The following is a 17,610-nucleotide window of genomic DNA, read 5'->3' as shown; positions in this document are numbered from 1 at the left end:
CTGGTCAGGAGGACCAGGACCAAACAGACAAAAAGATCTTCTGGACCGGAACCCAGAAGCACGTGATCTCAGTACCTTAAATACCCTCTCCCAGAATGCACAGCAGGATGACACACCCACTGGGCTGGTTCCAAAAAAGAATGGCATTTAATACACCTAGCTAAACTGATTTCTCACACTTGCCAGCAGTGACAGCTACATCTGTGGCCAAGGAGAACCCAGTGCAATCCAGCTAGACTGGTACTGAAACCATAATTTGACATAATTAACCCTAAAACCCAACTGTGGTTTTAGGAACATTAAATTGAAAAAAAACACATAGCGCAGGCTCGTCAGGAGCCTGCGCTACATTCAGGTCGAACATGAGTTTGACTCGAACATTGGCTGTACGCCTGTTCACCGAATAGCGAATAATTTGGGGTGTTCGTGGCAAATTTGAAAGCCCCGTAACACCCTTTAAAAGTCTATGGGAGAAATCAAAAGTGCTAATTTTAAAGGTTAATATGCAAGTTATTGTCATAAAAAGTATTTGGGGACCTGGGTCCTGCCCCAGTGGACATGTATCAATGCAAAATTGTTTTTTAAAAACGTTCGTTTTTTTGGGAGCAGTGATTTTAATAATGCTTAAAGTGAAACAATAAAAGTTGTAATATTCCTTTAAATTTCATACCTGGGGGGTGTCTACAGTATGCCTGTAAAGTGGCTCATGTTTCCTGTGTTTAGAACAGTCTGAAAGCAAAATTACATTTTTAAAGGAAAAAAGTAATTTAAAACTACTCGCGGCTATAATGAATTGCCTGTCCCGGCAATACACATAAAAGTCCCCCACATGGGAACCCTGAACCAAAATGTTAAAAAAAAAAATGTGTGGGGGTCCTCCCAAATTCCCCGCGCCAAAATTAAAACAAAAAAGGCGTGGGGGTCCCCCTCAAAATCCATATCAGATCCTTCAGGTCTGTCATGAACGACATGTTGTCATGAACGGCTTGCATATTGGTGAAAAGTCTGCGCAAGTTGATGGAGGTGTAGTAGTTTGATGAGAATGGCACGTGGTGGAGCTCCAGGTGGCGGGGGCATAGGGGGACTCTATGCGCTCATTCTATGGTGAATAGTGGGGAAAAGGCAGAGGCGCCAAAAGTGCTTGTCAGCCATCGCTGACCCCAGGGGCTCTGCCTTCTGAACCTTCTGGGAACCCAATGAAGCGCAGATTATTATGCCTCAAGTGGTCCTCCGTGACCGTCAGCTTGTCAGTGGTGAGGACTTGAGCCTGACGTAGCTCCCTTACAGAGCCTTACAAGGAATGTACCTCATCCTTCAATGTGCTTATGCGTTGCTCAGCATTTGTTACTCTGTGATAGAGGGTATGGACATCATGTTTCAGGAAAGATAAATGAGTTTTGATAGAGTCCATTTGTGTGGTGCGGGAGGCATGGCTGTGCTGTATGGCCTCCATGATCTGTGCTAGGGTGGGCTCAGCATGGCCTGTGTCAGGATGTACAGCTTCAGGAGAACCACCATCAGTGTCCTCAGGAGGGGAGAATTGGAGGGGATCTGCAGGGTTGCAAGCGGGGATGTGCAGGCGTTGTGACTCACCCTGTGCTGGAGGATGCCGTGCTGAGAAGGAGGGCTGTCCCCACTGCTGCTGTCTGTGTGGACCGGCGCCATCTTGCAGCTGCTGGGATGGCGGCAGCATGAATCCTGGTGCTTCTTCCATGGCAGGGCCATAATTTACCATCCCCAGCTGTGCTCTGATGCCTGGGGGGTCTGGAGAGGTGTGTATTGTCCCTGTATATCGCTCAGTTCGGCAGGATTGTTGCAGGATGTGTGCGGCTTGGACGGAGCTCAGGCACCTCATGTTCTCACATCCTGATCGTTGGCCACGCCCCACCATTTTATTCTCTAAAGCCCCATAAACACTATCAGATTGTCTGCTGATTTTTTCCATCAGATTTACCAAAACCATATAATATGAGGTCAAACCTTAGGGGTTTCAATGTGTATGCAATCAGGCAGGCCCTTGTACTACATGGTTTTGGTAAACCTGAAGGAAAAAATCAGCAGACAATCTGATAGTGTGTATGGGGCTTTATCGTCTGCTAAAAAAAAATATAATGTTTGGAAGTTCTAAGTAATTTTCTAGCAAAGAAAATGCAGATTTTTACTTGTAAGCATAGGCTTAAGCCGCGTACACACGGGCGAACTGTCTGGCCAACTAAGTCCGTCAGACAATCCGACGGACAGTCCGTCCTACTTTCGAATGAACGGACTTGACCACACACGGATGCAAAACAGTCCGCCGAAAGTTTGCGCGATGACGTGTACAGCACGTACGACGGGACTAGAAATAGGACGTCCAATACACAGCAATGCAACCTTTCGCCGTGTAAATCCTTTCTGAGCATGCGCCATACTTAGTCCATCCAACTAGCCTACTCACGAGCGGACTGTCCGCTGAAACCAAAGTTGGACGGACAATATTACGGAAATTCCGAAATACTTAGTCCGCCAGACTGCATGCTGAAAAAGTCAGCTGAAGCCCACACACGAGCGGACTGTCCGCTGAAATGTGTTTCGGCGGACTAAGTTGGCCAGACAGTCCGCCCGTGTGTACGCGGCTTTAGTCTTCAAGCCCGCCTACAAGTTCCTTTCAGTGCCACACTGTGCAGCTGTTTTTTGTTTGTAGGAAAATGGCGATGTTGCAGGAGAAGTCATTTTCTGTGCTGCAGTTTGCGAAGTGTGAATCCACTGTTCAACTGCAATGTGAATTTCACCATAGATTCAGCAAACAGCTGCCCTGTCCTAATCAAACTTACAAGTGGCATGAAAAATGTGTTGAAGATGGTTGCACATGCAAAAAGAAAAATACTGGTCATCCCTGCATGTCAGATGAAAATGTTAAGTGCATCCGAGGTGCATTTGGACAGAGCCTTAGCAAATACACAACACGGGCAAGCGTTGAACTTGGAAGTCCTCGAACAACAGTATAGCATGTTCTTAAAAAACGTCTGCATGTGAAACCATACAAGTTTCAGTTACTGCAGAAGATTCAAATGATTTCATTTTCATGCAACATGGTGCCCAGTCTCACTTCCACTAGGAGGTCCGGTGTTATCTGAACACAACCATTCCAGGATCATGGATTGGAAGAGGTGGACAACAAGATCTTGTTCATGGTCCGTGGCCTTCCAGGTCTCAAGGCCTTACTCCCTGTAATTTTTATCTGTGGGGGTACATAAAAGAAAGATGTTAGCCCCACCTACTGTATGCCTCCTACTCTTCTAGATCGGTGACATAAAATTGTTGAAGCTGTGAATTCAATAACTAAAGACCAGTTGATTCGTGTGTGACAAGAAATGTTCTATAATTTTTGACGCTTGTCGTGCAACACATGCTGCTCATGTTGAGTGCATACAACCACAAGGACCTTAAAACTTTGAATTTCCTTTCTCCCTAATTTAGCATGGGAGAGATTAACTACTTCCCACCCAGCCTATAGCAGAATGACGGCTGGGCGGTGGTTCAGTTATCCTGACTGGGCGCCATATGACGTCCAGCAAGATAACAGCCGCTGCGCACACGTAGGGGCGTGCATCGCGGTAATCGGTGGTGCGGTGTGTCAGTCTGACACACTGCTACACCGATCTCAGTAAAGAGCCTGTGATGGAGGCAAAATGATAAAAATTGTGTTTGGGTACAGTGTAGCATGACCGCGCAATTGCCATTTAAAAAGGGACAGCGCTGAAAGCTGAAAATTGGATTGGGTAGGAAGGGGGTTTAAGTGCCTGGTATTGAAGTGGTAAAGTAAGTAGTAAATTAAAGTGAAAATACTTCCTTATTTAAAATATTACAGGACGATCCTAGATTGACAACAGGCACAACCAGAACTTGCAGGAACTGAGTGATTTTATTGAGTTTGAAATTGCCAAGGAACACCCACATCTAACGTACTAGTTCTCAGCTTCCTAGACACTGCACATGGTGTGAACCCAGCCATAGCAAAATTGCCTTATAGTATCCAAGAAAAATAGGCAACAGTGGGTTTAAGTTAAAAGGAGGATTATCAAGTCTCCTTTCCACCTTTTTCCTTATTTCAAAGTTAATTTCAAGTTCTTGAGCAGAGAAAAGAAAGACTAAAGCTTCTCAATTATCGACTGGAGCATTTCTACACCCACTACTAGCAGCGACAGTGAAGAAAAAGTGAAAAAGACAAACTTCTACTGTCTCATTCACAACAAACTCCATCCACTAATGCCACATACACACGATTGCACATTCCGACAACAAAATCCATGGGATTTTTTCCGACGTATGTTGGCTCAAACTTGTCGGTGATATACAACTCGTACGATTGCACTAGAAAGAGGAAGTTCAATACTAAGTGGGCTACCCTTTGGGCTCCTTCCACTAATCTTGTGTTAGAAGTTTGGTGACAGACGATTTGCGCTTTTCAGCCCCCTCTGCTTTTACAATCATTACCGCTCTTCAATTTGTGCTTGTGGGTTCATATTTCTATTACGTATTTGATGTTCAGTGCGTTCTGGTCCACTCGTATCTGATTTTCAGTGCTTTCTGTTAGTTCGTTCTGACCAGCCGATCATTTTGAAGCCATGAGGACCCTCACCCTGGACCAGAGGGCTTATAACTACTGTCTGGCCAGAGCCAGAAGAGTGGTGGAGAATGCTTTGGGATAATGGTCCGGTTCTGCCTATTCCTTAAGCCAATCAACATGGAATATAAACTTAACCAGATAATCCTTGTATGCTGCATTCTACACAACTATTTAAGGAGAAATTCAATGAACTATGTGGCCTCAGTTGGGCCTGAGACCGGACTTCAACAAGAAACCCTGACGGCGCTTGAAGCTGGCCGTCCTGGCTTGCCCCTACAAAGAGCTCACGAAGTAAGACAGAAGTATGTCAAGTACTTTACGGGTAGGGGAACCATTGATATGCCAGAATCTGTTTTAGAAACATTTTATCAACAATTTTTGAACTTAAACTGAAAGAAGATTTCCTTTGATTTACTGCCTGGGTATCTTTTAGCTGTCTCTTAGGTTCTCCCATGGGCTTTTCTTTTTGGACATTTTCTTCAATAGTGCAAATGTAATTTCTTTGATACATGAGGTGACAATCTCTTCTTCAGTGAACTATTATTTTGTGGGTCTGCTGCACGCACCTTGTTTTTGTTGTTAATGTATGTAATGTATTACTGAGAAAAATATTCATAATTTTCAGCACCATAAATACAATTTGGGGAGTCATGAAAATGGAGTGATTGTGACAAATTATAAAGCACTGTGTGTGTTATTTACTAAAGACAAATCCACTTTGCACTTCAAGTGCACTGCAAAAGTGCACTTGAAACTACACTGAAAGTGCTCTACAAGTGCAAAGTGGATTTGCCTTTAACCCCCATTGTCATTGTAAACACCAACTCTTACTCCAAAAACTGCTTTTGAGCATTGAAAGAAGAAGCCACACATTGTTGAGTAGAAAACTTTTTACTCAAAGCACATTCACATGTGTGTTTAGAAAAGGGTTTTTGAACAAACCAACATCTTTGGTGTATAACATTATTTTTTGTCACATTTATTAGAAATAGCCTTTTTTGGTTAAACAGGCATGTTTCAAAACATAACATACACAAATCAGCACCTTACAAAGTTCAACTTTGATAAAGTGAAGGCAATATCAGACATTAGTATGTCAAAACTGTGTTGATATTGCTTTCATCAGATGGGGTGATGTCACCCCTGTAAAAGCCACATTTTGAAGATGAACACAAATTTAGAGTCAAAATGGGGATTTCCCTCCTGATCCCATGCCTAATGTCAACATGTGCTAGCGCTCATCATGGGGTATCAATGGATGTGTTTTGGGGGTGCAACCCATTCCTCTCACCTAACTGAATTGGGAGGAAGGGGTTGCACCCACAAAACACGTACATTGATATCCTCTGATGGCAGATAGCACAGGTTGACACACTGTGTGCATCTTCAAAAGTTGACTTTTAAAATAGTTAAAAAATATTTTTTTAAAGTAAAGATACACAATAAAAAAGGGTTATTTGTTTGTGGTTTTAGATTCTCCCTTAAACATCAATGGTGTTCTTCATTTTTTGTTGAACATCATTGATGTTTTGATTTAGATTTTCTAAATTGTGATTGCAACCCATTATCTACCCCATGAGGATCTGGCCACTTTCACTTGTGAAATTACATTCTTCTTCTATAACATCCACATCACCTAAAAAAACACACAAAAAAACACACCATGTATTAAAAAATATGCAGGCATCCATCTATTACCTGAAGCTGTAGTCTCAGGCACTCACCTATTGTTGTTACAATTTCGCCCACTTGTCTCCCTCCTCATCCTCTGCTTGTGTTTTGGTGACTTCCCCTTCTTTAGGAGGTCGTGGGTCCCTGGTGTCCTCAGACATCCCAAATCTTTTCTCCCCTATGTGAATAAAAAAAATGTATACTTAGCACACAGATATTTGAGGCCAGAAATAGGAATATGAAACATTGCTTGGAAGTGTCGTACAATTGTGTGTTTTGGCAGAGTTCCAAGCTGAAGACCCCTAGTATCCACTGGAGCAACTGTGTGGGACACACTAAAAAGTTTGTTCTGATGTCCCACACTAGTTCTCCTGCTTCCAGATGTGTAAAAAGCTGCTGAGTGTCCTCTCCTTACACTGAATCAAGTTTGCGTTTCATTCTACTTAAAAACACATCTAGACAACAAACTTCTTTTAATACAAATAGGCATGAACAAATGTAGTTAACCTGCATCTGCCCAAAACATTGTATTTTAGTGGGCGAACAAACAATGTTTCCTACGACCGATTAATGTGCCCATGACCATTAAAGCTGCCATTTTAAACTGTACAACAGCAAAGAAAAGCACATAGACCAGTATGCAAGTAATAATAATAATAATAGGAACACAGGACAACTACTTATTTTTTAGAAGCACTCTCTTGATTCTTCTGTACTGATCATGCTCCCTCAATTTAAGGTCTGACCATCGTTTCCTCAGTTGATCCTTGGATCGTCGTACCCCAAAATCCTTCTGCAGATTCTTCACAACTTTAGTCATGATCTTGGCCTTTCTGACATTTGGGTTTGGGTAAGGTCCATGCTTTCCATCATAGTCGGCCCTCTTCAAGATGTCCACCATGTCCCCCATCTCTACAAAGGACATATTTGAGGCCTTAAATCTCCTCCTGCATTGGGACGTTCGTGGCTCCAGGCTTTCGTTGTCCTCGTTGCTAAGATTATCATGCACCTACTGTGTCTCCGCCATGTGCTCTCCCCACTGTGCCGAATGAGAAGGGGCAGGGAATAGACTAGAAAGAACGTCAGGGCAGGCAGAGTTTCACGCCTGTGCAGTGTATATAAAGCGGAATACGTGTACGTCATATATAATATGATCAGTGAGCGGAGGACAAAGTAACGGAAGAGACGATCGTTCTAACAAAGGTACAATTTTAACTTGGTGCATCACTGGCCTATACTGCTTATAGATTGAGGCCTATATTGGGTCAAGATTAGGAGAGTTTAGCCTGACATTAGGGTTTTTCTTGTGTTGTGTCTTGCAGAGAAAATGGATGGGTTCAAAGACCACAGCTTTCTCCCAATCTTCATAGACAAGTACAGGAAGCTGCCATGTCTGTGGCAGGTGAAATATCCACAATAAAATAACAATACAAAGAGGCAGGCATCGCTGGAGAAACTGCTGGAGTTGGTGAAGCCGTACGTCCCCACAGCAAACATCCCCTATTAAAAAAAAAATTTGGTGGCCTGGGGAGCACATATCTTAGAGAGCACAAGAAGGTCCAGGATTCCCAGAGGTCAGGAACAGCACCAGATGACATTTATGTCCCCAGGCTGTGGTACTATGAAAAACTGTATTTTCTGTCAGACCAGACTAAAGTTAGGCCATCACTCTCCACTCTTACTTCCACCCTTCCTTCCATGCTTCCTTCCACCTCAGCTGAGGCTTCCGATGCCCAACCTGGGCCTTCCAGCCAGGAAGAAGTGGAGGAGCCCAGCTTGAGCCAGGTATAGTATTGTTCAACATATTTCTTGTCAAAAAATGAATGATGTTAACTAGATGTTATTCTTGATCACTAATTACTGATATAATAAAGTGTTTTACATATCAATAGACAGCAGTGGCTAAAAATGATTGGGACAAGAATGAAAAATATTGGGGTCAGAATGATAGTCTTTTCTATTTGTTAACATTCAATTTGCAACAGTCATGAGCTGAAATTGTGTGTGATTGATGAACAAAAACTAAAACTATGTCTCTTTTTCATACACAGGAAAGCCTCAGCCAGGAGGAAGATGTGGAATATGGCAGCCAGGAGGTGGCTGTGGAATGTGGCAGCCAGGAAGTGGTGGGGGTAAGTATCAGCCAGGGGGTGGCGTGGGTAAGTGTCAGCCAGGAGATGGTGGGGGTAAGTGTCAGCCAGGAGGTGGCCGGGCTCAGTAGCCTGACAGAACCACAGGTCCCTCCCCTCCGCTTTCCACCAAAAAGACCCTGGAGGGGGAGGAACGTGGAGATGTCAGTGCTCAGGCCGACTGGGGAGGCTTCTGCAGCCCTCAGAACCACCCCCACTCTTCAAGAGGCCTTTGCCTCCATGGCTGCATGCAAAATGCCAATGCCTCTTGTGTGAGGAAATCATATATCTCATACTAAATAAGGGTTTGAGGGGTGAAATCACCAACAAAACCCACCTGTTTGAGTTGGACCATCCTCTTCCTCCTCTTCCTGCCACATCTCCAACATCACAGCCACAACCTGGATGTAAGCCTGGAAGGAAGAGTGAAAGGAGGACAAGAAAGTAATTGCCTGGGTTCAGTCTGGTTTGACAAAAGATGCAGACTCTTGTATGACCACAGCCTGGGGACATATATGTTATCTGCTGCTGTTTATGATCTCTTGGACTTCTGGACCAGATTATACTCCCTTATATATGGACTCCTCAGGCCACCAATTTTGCCTTTAAATAATTGATGTGTGCCCTGGGGTACAAAGGCTTCGCCAATTTCACCAGTTTCTCCAGCGTTGCCTTCCTCTTTATTTTGTCATGGCCCCTAATAAAGAGATATTTATTTTTCACAAATACTTGCCTATGTGTTTTACTTCAAAAAGGACAGTTTGTTTACGAGTAGGCAGGTACATTTCTAAAATACAATGTCAAATTAACAAGGGACACCAACACCAAATAACCTCCTTGAGGTTAAGAAATACTAGATAATAATGGTGCTGTGGTAACCTGACACACAAAAAAAAACACCAAAAAAATTCACTATAAAAACTAAAAAAAAAAAAATTCTTCTGGAGATCTGACGAAAATAAAAAAATTATATTCATGAAATAATAAAGAAATCAGTTTTTTTGAGAACTATGTGTGAATATGAGCAGCAAAACAACTTCATTCTGCTAGCATTATAAAGAAGAAGAAAATGTGCTGCATTAAAAGATTTCAAAATTTGCAGCATGACGAATGTGCTATCTCCATTATGAACAGTAGTTTTACCAGACCGAGTGCTTCCGACTCGTAATTTATTCTGAGTATGTGTGGCACTTTGTACGTCAGAATCGTGTACCCGCAATCGGAATTTCCACAAACGTATTTTGTTTTCAGAAAATTTGAGAACCAGATCTCAAATTTTGGAATTCCGATGAAGCCTACAAACGGTCGGAATTTCCGACAACAAGCTCCGATTGCACATTTGCCGTGGGAAAGTCCGACCATGTGTACGTGGCATTAGAAAATGTTGGGCATGGGAAGGCTCATTGAAGAATGTAAGGAGTTTGTAAGGAACCATGACATTTACTTCAGATGTTGCACATCCACAGAGCATTTGACAGAACCTGCCAGGCTACAGTTCAGTGCTCAGAATGCAACATCTACAGGCGCATATCAGCCTTACATTGAAGCCCCCTAAACAAGAGTCTACATTCACCGAAGATCCTACACCTGCATTGGATCATGACAGGGAGAGCGATGAACAAGAACCTCTAACAATCATATATAAATATAGTGAGCAATAACATGAAGAACTTTCAAGGAATAGCAGTGCTAAGATACAGTATGTCTGGTGAAAGTGTTTCCTTGGGGACAACCAGAGAAAGTTGTCAGATGTATGCTCTTTTAGACAACCAAAGGAGTCATTCATTTTTCACTTCAGAGTTCTTCCACATGTTTAATGTACTGGCATATACGCTACAATCATGTGCTGGCACATTATAAACTACACAAAGAATTGCCCCTGCTGGAGAGTCATTTATTTCAGACAAAATTTAATTGATGGAATTAATTAAAAGTGTAAACAAATACCTTATAAGACCCTACATCAGAAGATGAATGGTACACGTATGACTTTAACCGCTTCACCCCCGGAAGATTTTACCCCCTTCCTGACCAGGGCACTTTTTGCGATATGGCACTGCGTCGACTTAACTGACAATTGTGCAGTCGTGCGACATTGCACCCAAACAAAATTGATGTCCTTTTTTTTCCCCCACAAATAGAGCTTTCTTTTGGTAGTGTTTTATCACCTTTGCGGTTTTTATTTTTTGCACTATAAACAAAAAAAGAGCGTCAATTTTGAAAAAAATTCAATATTTTAAACTTTTTGCTATAATAAAAACGCAATATTTAAAACTTTTTGCTATAATAAAAACGCAATATTTTAAACTTTTTGCTATAATAAATATCCCCCAAAAATATATAAAAAGGCCGATATGTATTCTTCTACATATTTTTGTTACAAAAAAATCGCAATAAGAGTATATTGATTGGTTTGCGCAAAAGTTATAGTGTCTACAAAATAGAGGATAGTTTTATGGCATTTTTATTATTATTTTTTTTACTCGTAATGGTGGCGATCTGTGATTTTTATCAGGACTGTGACATTATGGTGGACACGTTTGACAAGTCTGACACATTTTTGGGACCATTGCCATTTTTAGAGACGTCAGTGCTATAAAAATGCATGGATTACTGTAAAAATGTCACTGGCAGGGAAGGGGTTAACACTAGGGGGCGATCAAGGGGTTAATTGTGTTCCCTAGAGTGTGTTCTAACTTAATGGGGATTGGACTGTGTAGGGGAAGAGATAAATCGCTGTTCATACTCTGTATGAACAGACGATCTGTCACTTCTCCCCTCAGAGAACCAGAAACTGTGTGTTTACACACACAGATGCTGGTTCTCCATGTGCTCTGAGCGATCGCGGAAGCCTGGAGATGATCGTGACCGCCGGGCACTTGCATTGGCTCCGTGCGCGCCCCTAGTGGCCACAGGGAAAAGCGTCATTACATAACTTCGTTTTGCGCAGCCGGCCATTCTGCCACTGGTCGGCAAATGGTTAAGGTTTCAAGACAATATATATCTATTTTAAAGGTGTGCAGATAAAAAAATAAAATAAACTCCACAAGAATGGTACCACATCCTAACAAACTGTATATGGGAAATGCAGAAGGTCTTGGATTTTCTCAGGACCTAAAGACAGAAATCAACACAATACAGAAATTGAGGCAGATATTTATCCCTCATGCCATACCATCAGGGAGGCATGTGATTGGCCCTAAATGTATTCTGCAGCAGGGCAACAGCCCCAAACATACAGTCAATGTCATTAGGAACTATCTTCAGTATAAAGAAGAACAAGGAATCCTGAAAGCAATGGTTTGGCCCCCACAGAGCCCTGATCTCAGCATCATAGAGTCTGCCTGGGAATACATGAAGAGACAGAAGGATTTGAGGCAGCCTACATTCACAGAAGATCTGTGGTTAGTTCTCCAAGATGTTCGGAACAACCTACCTGCCAAGTTCCTTCAAAAACTGTGTACATGTGTACCTAGAAGAATTGATGCTGAAGTCAAAGGGTGGTCACACCAAATATTGATTTAATTTAGATTTTTCTTCCATTCACTCACTATGCATTTTGTAAATTGATAACGATAAATAATTAAAGTATATATTGTGGAAATCATTCTTACATTACAGCATTTCTTCACACCTGCCTAAAACTTTTGCACAGGTCTGTATATAAATTATTTCTGTTGTACAAAAAAAGTCAAATTACTGTTATTTTAATGTATGCTGACATCTAGTGGCGGTTTAGGGACAACACAATTTGTTGTTATATGTGATTTAACATCTTCATCTGTCATCCCTCCTGTTTAGTGCTAGTTAGTTCAGCCCAAGGTAAACCCTCCCGGTTTCTTCCATATTGCCTTAGTCAGTGTTAGCAGTTTGAAGAAAAACATCTTAGGAAAGTCATTGCACTTCAAAAGACTTGAAAACCTCATCTGCACTGCACTGCACTTATCTTAAAGCATAACTCCAATTTTGTTGAGAAAAAAACATTCTCCTCTGGGTGGTCTACATACAGTGCAAGGATTATAACAAACTTTGTTGCAGATTCCTACCTTTTGATTTTCTGAAGAAATTCATGTGTGTTCCTATTTGCCTATGTGCTGAGTAGGTCTAATGGGAGTGGTTTCATAATTATCTATCAGCTGTGCACCTGTAGAGCACTAATGAGGAAAGCTGATGGGCCTGCATCACTTTAGACGTGTTCCTATTGGGACTATCTCACCAAACATTACATTTTTGTTGCAAGGGATGCTTGAAATCTGACTTGTATCTTAGGCAGACTTCTGGGAAAATTTGTGAGCCAATCATGCAAGCAGGAAATTATGTTTCTGGGGAGTGGTTAGGACACACTCTGTGTAGAGAACAACTCAGTGTAACCATATTGTCTTACATTTATAGACATTTATAGACATTTACAGTGCTGCAGATTGAAAAGGAAAGGTTATTTTTTTTATTTTTTTAAGTTACCCTTTTAAGTAGAATTGTGTTGGATTCAACTTCTTGAAGAGTTAAAGTGGGGTGCCCCTAAAAAAAAAAAAAAAAATTAAAAGTCAGCAGCTACAAATACTGCAGCTGCTGACTTTTAATAATCGGACACTTACCTGTCCCGGGGTCCAGCGATGCGGGGGAACAAAGCCCCCCTCGTTCCCCGCTCCGCTCTATTCTAATAAACTCCATAGTCAGACATAGAGAGATCTCTGTAAGAGGAAATAAATACCTGTGCATGTTACACCTAAACATCACCTAGGTTTAGAGGTATTGCTAAGTATGTGGAGCACCTGGACCACTCTTTGGCCCAGTGAGGAGAAATTAGACACATATGCCGCGTACAAACAAAACCGCTGATTTTTTCCGACGGATGTTGGCTCTTGCATACACACGGTCACACAAATTTTGTCGGAAATTCCGAACGTCAAGAAAGCGGTGATGTACAAGCCCTACGACAACCTGAGAAAAATTAAGTTCAATAGAAAGTGCGGCTCTTGTACTTGATTCCGAGCATGCGTGGAATTTTGGGCATCGAAATTGTGTACACACGCAAGGAATTTCAGACAACAAGTTTTGTTGTCTGAAAATTTGAGAACCAGCTCTCAAACATTTGTTGTTAGAAATTCCGACAGCAAATGTCAGATGGAGCATATACACGGTCGGATTTTCCGACAACAAGCTCACATCGAACATTTTTTGTCGGAAATTCCGACTGTGTGTATACGGCATTAGACACTTCAGGTGTGGGATGGAATCTGTAGGTGACCATATCCAAAATTATGCTGAGTAGTGGAAGTGGCTTAAAGCCCCATGTGAATATATCTGACCTAACTCACTGTATATAATGCATAGATTATAACTACTGTGTCCCAATCAAACACACACATAAACCTCAGGACATTGGATCAGCTTAAACAAAAAAAATCTAAGACTTCTATTAGATATACACAAACCATAAAAAGAACCAGTAACTGTTGAGACAATAAACAGTTTAGTCAAGAGAATGTAATATACAGCACATCTTAAAAAGAGAGCAGTCAGAAGTATGTAATGTTCAATACAGTTTACAAAATGCAGCAGTCAGGACTATATAACATACAGCACAGCTTACAGAGTGCAACAGTCAAGAATTTGTAAATTATAGCAATGCTTACAGAGTGCTGAAAGCACAGTGGTTAATGCAATGTCTCCTTGTATTTAATGGTCAGTATAGGGCATGCTTACATTGGTAGTGAATGCTTAAGTACCCAATTTTATTGGTGGTCAGAGGGAAAGTGCCCCATTTTGATGGTAGCCAGAAAGGAAGTGCCCTGCTCATCAGTGGTCAATAATGAAGCATTGAAGCATTCTTATGTTGATGACAAATGGTGAAATGCCCCAATTTGTGGGCGGTCACTGGTAAAGTGTCTTCTGTGTTGTTTGTCAGTTGTACATGTCCCCCTTCATTGATGGCAAATGCTAAATTCCCCCTTACTTTGGTGGTCATTGAGAAATGCTTTTCATGGTGGTTAGTTTTGAATTTCTCCCATTTGCTTGTGGTCAGTATTTTGTGCTCAATTACATATTGATGGTTAGTGGTAAGGGCCTCCTTTCGGAGGTAGCACACTTCCAAGATATCTGCATATACCTTGGTGTGATAGATATAAGGATTACATCATTTTTAATCCAGTAAATTGCTTTTAATTTTCTTGGTGCTAAGTGTGTCCTTTCCTTGGTGATCAGTAGTAATGTCCGCCTCACATTGGCTGTCATTGGGAGTTTAACTACAGGTCATTGTTGTAATTGGATACTATCTTGAAAGCAGAGAAGCTTCAAAAGTGTCATCCTTCCTACTTAGTAGTGCCGTAAAAGGGAGAGCTCTATCAATCATTTTATCTTACTGCAAATCTACAAGATAGCCCACACAATCAGCATTTTTTGGTTAAATGATAAACAATGATCCGATTCCCCCATCCTGACATTCGATGGGGATGGGGGAACAGTTCCACTTTAAATGAGACAAAGAAGGTATAAAAAAATAAGCTCTGGCTTTAATACCCACCTTCAAACTGTAGCTTTACCCTACAGTACCTGTTCTCTGCCACAATAATTATTTTGGGTTAAATGACATCCAGCATGCTGTAAGACCAAGCTGTCATGGACATGCCCTCAGGGGGGAACATGTCATCATGCTGGGGGTTTGACAACTGATATGGCCACAAGGTTGGAGAATATTCCCATCTGGGATTAGTGGTCCCTTGGTGCTCTCCATGTGATCCCTATGTACACATGTTGCTTTCCTGGTGGTCATCTTGGTCCCTTTTGGTGAAGAGTAATGCATCTTGGTTTTAACATTGGCTGATATACTGTATGTGTACTTACAGGTACATCAGTATACAGCTATAGTGTATACTCTTACCCCTGAAGAAGATATTATTGGAAACACGTAGGGTCTTTCCCAGCTATAGGATACAGTTGTGCTCATAAGTTTACACACCCTGGCAGAATTTATGATTTCTTGGCCATTTTTCAGAGAATATGAATGATAACACAAAAACGTTCCTTTCACTCATGGTTAGTGTTTGGCTGAAGCCATTTATTATTAATCAACTGTGTTTACTCTTTTTAAATCATAATGGCAACAGAAACTACCCAACTGACCCTGATCAAAAGTTTACATACCCCAATTCTTAATAATATGTATTGCCCCCTTTAACATCAATGACAGCTTGAAGTCTTTTGTGATAGTTGTGGATGAGGCTCTTTATCTTCTCAGATGGTAATGCTGCCCATTCCTCTTGGCAAAAAGGCTCCAGTGCCTGTAAATTCTTGGGCTGTTTTGCATGAACTGCACGTTTGAGATCTCCCCAGAGTTGCTCAATTTTATTGAGGTCAGGATACTGAGATGGCCACTCCAGAACCTTCACTTTATTCTGCTGTAGCCAAGGACAGGTCGACTTGGCCTTGTGTTTTGGATCATTCTCATGTTGGAATGTCCAAGTACGTCCCATGCGCAGCTTCCTGGCTGATGAATACAAATGTTCCTCCAGTATTTTTTGATAACATAATGCATTCATCTTGCCAACAGTTTTGACCAAATTTCCTGTGCCTTTGTAGCTCACACATCCCCAAAACATCAGCGATCCACCTCCATACCTTTCATCATAGGCCTTGTTGTCTCCACTCCAAATGTAGCATTTATGGTTGTGGCCAAAAAGCTCAATTTTGGTCTCATCACTCCAAATGACTTTGTGCCAGAAGGTTTGAGGCTTGACACTGTGTTGTTTGGTGTATTGTAAGCAGGATACTTTGTGGCATTTGCGTATTAATGGCTTTCTTCTGGCGACTCGACCATACAGACCATCTTTCTTCAAGTGCTTCCTTATTGTGCATTTCGAAACAGCCACAACACATGTTTTCAGAGAGTCCTGTATTTCACCTAAAGTTATTTGTGGGTTTTTCTTTGCATCCTGAACAATTTTCCTGGCAGTTGTGGTTGAAACTTTAGTCTACCTGACCGTGGTTTGTTTTCAACAGAACCCCTCATTTTCCACTTCTTGATTAGAGTTTGAACACTGCTGATTGCCATTCTCAAATTCTTTGATATTTTTTTTACATCTCTTTCCTGTTTTATACAGTTCAACTACCTTTTCCTGCAGATCCTTTGACAATTCTTTTGCTTTCTCCAAGAACTTAGAATCCAGAAACGTCAGTGCAGCACTGGATGAAAGATGCAAGGGTCTGTCAGTCCAGAAACTCATTGGCCTTTTATACACACACTAATTACAAGCAAACAGATCACAGGTGAGGATGGTTAACATTAAAGTGGTTGTAAATCCTGGTAAAAAAAACCCTGCAAGACAAAGACATAATGAGCTAGTATGCATAGCATACTAGAGCATTATGAATTAGTTACCCGAGAACATAGCCCCAGCAGCTGTCCTCATCTCCCCCTCCAGCCGGCGACATCTCTTCCAGGGCTACTTCCAGGTAACACGGCTCTGGTGCTGTGATTGGCGGAGCCGCAATGACATCACTCCCACGCATGAGAGCTGGAGCCGCCGGTAACGGCACACAGACTGAAGCTTCCGTTTGCCCCAGTGCACATTGCATGCAGGGGATATTTTCTAAACCGTGCAGGTTTAGGAGATATCCTGTTTAGCTACAGGTAAGCGTTATTATAGGCTTACTTGTAGCATAAATTTGTTGTAATGAGTTTACAACCACTTTAATAGCCATTCAAACCCATTTGTGTCAACTTGTGTGCATGTTATCAGGCCAAAATCACCAGGATATGTAAACTTTTGATCAGGGTCATTTGGGTAGTTTCTGTTGCCATTATGATTTAAAAAGAGTAAACACAGCTGATTGATAATAAATGGCTTCAGCCAAACACCAACCATGAGTGAAAGAAATGTTTTTGTGTTATCATTCATATTCTCTGAAAAATGGCCAAGAAATCATAAATTCTGTCAGGGTATGTAAACTTATGAGCACAACTGTATGTACAGAGATTTCAAGTCTAGCAGTGTTTCTATGGTCCCTCCTGGGTCTAATATGGGTATACTACAGACTGGATAATGTATAAAATGTTGTTATGGTGTACAAAATGTCAGCTGCCATGTGGTTTTAATTGTTTTTTATGATGTAAAAATAAAAGTATATGTTTTATGAAATATGATGGAAGATATTTTTCTTTAAAGTGCCAATGGAAATGTATTTTGGTGTTAGATAGATATA

The sequence above is a fragment of the Lithobates pipiens genome, unplaced genomic scaffold (genome assembly GCF_037356315.1).
Source record: "Lithobates pipiens isolate NorthernLeopardFrog02 unplaced genomic scaffold, aLitPip1_a1.2 Scaffold_18, whole genome shotgun sequence".
Classification (NCBI taxonomy): domain Eukaryota; kingdom Metazoa; phylum Chordata; class Amphibia; order Anura; family Ranidae; genus Lithobates; species Lithobates pipiens.
Note: the sequence above shows the minus strand (reverse complement) of the source record.